The sequence below is a fragment of the Setaria italica genome, chromosome VII, assembly GCF_000263155.2.
Source record: "Setaria italica strain Yugu1 chromosome VII, Setaria_italica_v2.0, whole genome shotgun sequence".
In the NCBI taxonomy this organism is placed as follows: Eukaryota; Viridiplantae; Streptophyta; class Magnoliopsida; order Poales; family Poaceae; genus Setaria; species Setaria italica.
In genome coordinates, this window is record NC_028456.1 from 3,583,039 (window position 1) to 3,590,319 (window position 7,281).

The window sequence follows — 7,281 nt, forward strand, 5'->3', positions numbered from 1 at the left end:
TTTGGACCAAGTTGTTGCGTGTGATTGTGGGTACCCGCAAGAAAAAAAGAAGTGTGATTGTCGGTGACTCGATATAGTGATGTAGTGGCATCCTTATTTTATTGTGAGCTGTCAAATGCAGATGTTGTTAGAAACTTCTAAGTTCGCACGCCTCTGTTTCTTGCCTTTAGCTCGTATGTTTAAATATATGACGTTTCTAACAACTTCCATCCATTCTTAAATAAATAACGTCGTTAACTTTTTTTCATTTGTTTGATTATTCATTTTTTCTATAAATATTTTTGCAAATAGATAAAACTATAAGTTAAGTCTGTCTAAAGTACATTTGACAATAGATATAATGATACACATTTTAGTTTAGTTAACTAACTCGTTTAATAGATATTGATGGTTAAAGTTGGAGTAAAAAATCAATAGATATTGGTGGTTAAAGTTGGAGTAAAAAATCAATGGTGTCGTATATTTAAGAACGGAGGGAGTAATTAGCTTACCCTAACATTATATATTTTTTAATGAAGGTACTATATTTTTCACTGTTACACAGTCAAAACTGTAACGTATCGTGAGTGCACCCTATTCGACTGTACGTCACAAAGGAACCATGCGTAGATTAGTATCACACTAGGCCCTTGTTTAGTTGAGGCCCGAATTTGCCTTTGTACAGTAATTGGGCCACCTTTTGGGAGTTTTGAAGTAAACGGGCTGCCAAAGTTGGGTCCAAAATCGGCCTCTGGGATGTCCCGATTTTGGCCTAAACTTCGACACCTATTACCACCGGCCGCGCGCAGAACCCTAGCACCGCCCGCAGTCCCTCTCCCTCTCCCCCTGCGCCGCTTTCCGGTCCACCGCCGCTCCCCCCTCCCCGCGTAGCTCTCCGCTCCCCCGCCGCTGCCCCCCTCCCCGTCCCTGTCGCCCTCCCCCGCGCCGCTTGCCATCTCCGCCGCCGGATCCAGCAACCCCGCCGCTCTCGTCCCCCGCCGCTCTCGCCCTCCCCCGCGCCGCTCGCCCTCTCCCTGCCGCTCGCCCTGACCCCGCCGCTCACCTCGCCGCCTCCGCTCGAATCGAGCACTGCAGCACCAGATACAGGACGTTCTCCGTCGGATCCACCGCGGCCTGTACCGGATCCACCATTCGTGACCCCGTCCGCGGCGATGGACGACTTCAACGACGACGGGAATGGCGCGGAGTTCCTCCCAGGCGGATCCGGCTACCCCGGGGCCTTCAACGCCGGCGGATCCAGAGTCCCCGCGGGCTTCCTCGCGGGCGGATCCAGAGTCCCCGCGGGCTTCATCGCCGGCGGATCCGGGAACCCCGCGGCCTTCACCGCCGGCAGATCCGGCAACCCCGCTGCCTTCAACGGCGGGGGATACGACGATTCTTCGGGGGTGGACTTCGGCAGCGTCCCCGACCACGATGCCGGCCACCGCACAAGGACCTTCTTCTCCCTGGCGCCGCCGGGCGTAGGGACCGGATCCTACAACCCCTACTCCTCCGGGCCGCATCACATGTCGTCGTCCACCGTGCCCACCCCAAGCCACCTGGGCATGTCGGGCCTCAACCTCAACGCATCCTCCGGGTGGGCGCACATGGAGGACTACGAAGGCATCCTTCGCTCCGGCCACCAAGCCGCAGCAGGCGGCAGCAGCCGGGCCGCCCCTCCCGGCCGAGAGGCTTCCGGCAGCGGTGGTCAGGCCGCGGCTCCCGCGCGTCATCAACAGCGACCTACAGCCAGGGTCCGCGGTTCCCGGCGTCGCGGCGCGGCTGAAGCAGTTGACGCCGACAACACTTCGGTACTTGTTGCCTGTCCTTGTTGCCTGTCCCCCTCTTTCCTTCCATGATCTGGTCAACTGGTGTGCATGAAATGTGTAGGATAGTCATGGTTACTGTCAATAGGAGTTCATGTATTCCTGTTTTAATTACATTGTGCACAGATTGCATTGCTGTTTCATGCATTGCTGTTTCAATTACATTGTGCACAGACTGAGCCAACCAGGGCCAAGTGGACCAAAGAGGACACTCAATTGTTTTGTGAGTTTTACTGCCAGCAGATTGACTTGGGTAACTGCAAGAATGGGAACATGAGCAAGTGGGGCTGGATAGATGTTCGGGATAAGTTCCTAGAGGCCACTGGGAAGTTAAGAAACAGTGAGCAGTTTGGTTACAAGTACAGGCAGTTGAAGTCGATGTGGCAGTTCATCGAGCATCTTTGCACCAAGTGCACAGGCTTGGGGCACAGAGAAGATGGCTCTGTTGTTGCTTCTGACAAGTGGTGGGACGACAAGACAAGGGTAACTAATTTGTCAAGACCTCATTCTGTAATCGTTACAGAAGTCTACTACCTTCTGAATTTCCTGTGTGGGTTGTATTTGCATTGCAGGGGCACGCCGACTGGTATGATTTGAAGGAGGGATGGCCAGAATACATTGACCAGATGGACCGCATGTTCAGTGAAGTTGCAGTGACTGGAGAGACCTCCTTTGTTCCTGGGGTCAGCCGGCAGATTAGCTTCATCTCTAGCGGCGAGGAAGATGACGCTGAAGCTGACTGTGGCACCCCTCTGAGCTGTGCGACCCCAGTCAGCAGTGGGAGCAAGAGGAGCACCAGCAGCTTCCGCAGCACAGCTACAAGCCCCACCAAGAAGAACAAGGGCAGCACATCTCGCAACATGAACAGCCACTTCACAAGGTTCAACTCGTCTTATGAGACAAGGACAGCAATATTGGAAAGGGCGATATTGGATAAGAATAAGGGCATTGAACAGGAACTGGAGAAGAGGAAACAAGAAAGGGATGCTAGGATGGCACAGCAGCAACAAGAAAGGGATGCTAGGCTGGCACAGCAGCAACAAGAAAGGGAGGCTAGGATGGCCCAGCAGCAACAAGAAAGGGAGGCTAGGATGGCACAGCAGCAACATGAAAGGGATGCTAGGAAAGAAGAACAGAAACAAGAAAGGCGTGCTAGGAAAGAAGAACAGAAACAAGTTACAGATGCAGCGAAAGAGCTTGGAGTGCACCTCATGGAAGGACATCTATGGAATGGTGTGGTCAAGATCTGCATGCATGAGGATCTACGCAACATCTTCCTGTGCACACCTGTTGAAGCAAGGCTCTCCATGATCAAGCAATATGCTGCTACGGTCTAAAACCAGACCCTAACATCCATGCATTGTTTAGTTCTTGTCCCTTTAGTACTGTTGGCATGATGGCCTGTCTTTTGTGTGTGATGGTCATGGCGTGTAGGTCATTTCAGTTGTGGTGGTAATTATTTATGCTGTGATGATGAACTATGACGAACTATGTCAGGACATGTTTAATTACAAGCATGGTTCTCCCTTTAGTAATGTTGATTATTATTTCTGAAACTGATTGCCTCTGTGTGAGATGAATGAGTGTTTGAATGGAGGTAGCAGGCTTTAGTAATGTTGCTACAAACTGAATTGAACTGACTGTGCCTGTCTTGTTTTCCAATGCCCAGGATGTTGAACCTTCTGATGCTGCAGAAGATGATGGCTCAGAAGGTGAAGCTGCAGAAGATGAAGCCTCAAAAGATGAAGCCTTAGAAGATGATGCTACAGAAGATGAAGGTACAGAAGATGAAGTCGAAGATGTGCTGGATCTTTTCAACACCTGGTGGGAGGACTGGTGGTCAATGGCGTGTGAAGATGATGAAGCACCTTTTATCTTCGGTATGTATGCCTATGCTATTCATGTGGACAAGTATTGCAATAGGCGGCCGTATAGGAATCCAGCCTTGACTGGGGAGCAATAGGTACTGAACAAGCTTGACAATGAATCAGCCTGCTACAAGATGTTTAGGATGACCCCACACATGTTTCATAGGCTGCATGATTTGTTGACATCTCAGTATGGTCTTAGAACATCTAACAAAACTAGCACTATTGAGGCTCTAGGATTGTTCCTTTGGATATGTGGGGCACCACAATCAGTTAGGCAAGCAGAGGACAGATTCGAGAGATCACTAGCCACTGTTCATAGACTATTTTACAAAGTCCTCAATTGTCTGGTAGACTTATCTGCCGACATAATTAAACCTCGTGACCCAGACTTTAGATCAATGCATCCTAGGCTGCAAAACAATCGGTTCTACCCTGAATTCAAGGGTTGCATAGGAGCAATAGATGGCACTCACATTCCTGTTGTTGTGCCTAGTGGAAAGTTTATGCAGCACATGTGTAGGAAGGGCAAGACAACCTAGAATGTCATAGCTGCCTGTGACTTTGATATGGTCTTTACTTTTGTCCTTGCTGGGTGGCCGGGTTCGGTTCATGACATGAGGGTGTTTAACGATGCAATGACAACTTACAGAGACCACTTCCCAAAGCCACCTAGAGGTACACAGCCCTGTTTCCTACTCATTACTGTTTTCTAATTGCACTATCGTAAACTTACAGGTATGTACTGTTCATATAGAGAAATACTACTTGGTGGACTCGGGGTATGCAAACCGAACCGGCTTCCTGGCTCCTTACCGGCAGGCCAAGTATCACATCCAAGACTTCCAAAACGCGCCCGAACCACAAGGTATGAAGGAGATATTCAACTTTGCACATTCATCTCTTAGAAATGTGATTAAAAGGGCGTTTGGAGTGTTGAAAATGAAGTGGCGCATATTGTTGGACATCCCGGCCTATCCACCTAAAACACAGACACTGATAATATGTGCATGCATGGCGTTGCACAACTTCATTAGGATTAATGGTGACTTTGATAGTCACTTTGGTATAGTGGACAGCAACATAAATTATGTGCCTGTTGAAGGCACTCAGGATCAGCCGGATACAGTTCCTGCGCCAGAGAGCGCGGACATGGCAAGCATGAATGCATTTCGAGACATGCTTGCTGAACATTTGTTTGCTAGGTCTTGAATAATTTGTGATTGAGGACATGTCATTGTTGATGTACTTTGTGATTCCCTGTAACAGTTTTCGGTCTTGTGACTGTATGGTGTTGTGACTGTAATAATTTGGTACGGTGTTGTGACTGTAATAATTTGCTGGGTACTTGAGATATTTTCGTTGAAGGTTTGCTGTTGAAAATGCGATTGTGTTGTCCCCCTGAGCTGTTCATGCATTTTTTGCATATGTGCATGCATGGGCCATGCAGAGATGTGCTGGTTTTAAATGTTCAAACAGTGAACTCCAAAGTTTCTGAAATCCAAAGTTGGGAGCTCCAGAATTCTGTACAAAGGGCCAAATTTCGGCCAAACAGTAACTCCCAAGTTGGGAGGTCCCAACTTGGGCAACTAAACAAGGGCTAGGGCTGGTGAATGTTCTGTGCAGGCCCGTCCCCAGGGGTGTGCGGGCTGTGCGACCGTACAGGGCCTCCATTTTTTTTGGAGCCTCCAGTTTCCAGTGCTACAGCTATCTAGCTCATCAATCCTTGGCCTCTAAAGCTCTCCTGAACAGCCCAAGCGTCATTCTCTGTCCATGTTTATGGCTCTGCGCCTATTCATCTCTTCATCTCCTGATCGGGATGAAGATTTGAGTCTTTAAATCAGTCTCAGAAAAAGGGCTACAGCCTATGAATATGTTTATTATAGAAGAATCACAAGTGCTATCCGATAAAACACTTGATCATGGTTCTATAATTGATAGTAATATTTACAATAATCCTATAAATAGTCAGATAGACACCAAAACATAATTTTGAAGTTCAGTAAGATCTTATTAACAACACAAATGTGCAAACGGATAATACTGTTGATAATGTAAGTACTTGTAATGCGGATGTTGAAGATTCTACCTATTTTACTAGCATACTATGTCTCACATTTTAGAGTTTCGTACAGGATCTCCATTTATACGGGGACGGCCCTGGTTCTGCGACTCCACGTTGTGGTACAGAATAAATTTATGCATCAAACATTAAATTAGGAAAATAGTTTAAAAAATAAATTACTGATCTTTTTATGTTTCAAATTGATATGAGAGTGCATACAATTATTTTAAGCAAATAACACCACCGATCTATTTAATTCATAAAAATTGTGACATGTACAATGGAATTAGGAAATAACTTGATCAACCTAACATGGGTAAATGGAAGCAAAATTAAAATATATATATATATATATATATATATATATATATATAAAATACTGCCATGGTTTTTGTGTACATGTGTCTTATACATGATCAAAAGACGACTTATGAAATTAGCAAATGCTACATTAGCATATAAATTTATGTTTCCAATTACTATATTGAAAGAAAATATACAGTACTATATATGTATATATATAGGGAGTGCTCACTCGAGCTAACGGTACAGCAAAGCCAATCGGCTGTGCAGCCCAAACGCAGAACTCCTATCTTCTTCCGTTTCCATCCTTCCGGCTATGCTGGCTGACTGCACTGTGTGGGCTGCAGCTGTTGTAGTTAGCTGCTGCAGCTGAAGCGCTGCTTCAGACAGCACTACCAAGCCCTATGGTTTTGATCAGATCTTACACAAAAATTTGCAGTCTTTGTATATCCTTACACTAAATACTTAGCGATATTTACCAAATCAAATCCAATCCAATACATACATCCACAACTACTAAAAAGCACAGAGTTCTTCTCATGCTGTATCGCTATGTTCGTCGTGTAGATTCAAACCTCGCCCCGTTGTGCTGGCTACCTGGGATCCTTCATCCCGTCAACTTTGTTTCTTCATCATTTGATTTTCACCTCGCCTCTGATCTGCCCGCCCACGGACCGAGGGAGGGTCAGAGGAGAGGGTCCTATCTATCTTCTGTGCGACGGGACATTCCTTATTTCGGTGCGTCATTAAGATAATGATGAATGAAAATTCATCCCACGTGTCATCATAAACTGGCTCCTACGTAGCATGCCACATCAGACCACAGTCTAATGTGGCATGACGGTTGTGACAAATTATTTTGTTATAGATTGAATTAGGCCAAGTTCTTGTTGTGCCGAGTCCAATAATAGCTGTCGTTATAGATTGATTTAGGTCCAATTCTTCTTGGACCAAGGCCAATAATTGCTGACATCATAAGGGCCAATTCTTGTTAGATCAAGCACAACATACGGTGATGTCAAAATTTTATTTAGGCCTAATTCTTAATGGATTTAGCCGAATATTTGCTGGCATCATAACTTTGTTTATGCCCATGAAATAATTGGCTGAGGGAGCGAGCCCACGAAATTTTGGGCTCAATTATTTTTAGATGTAGCCCAGGTAGCGCTTAATTAAAATATAATCTAATTTAATACTACATACAAATTCATTCTGTAATGACAGCACAATTAATATGTAC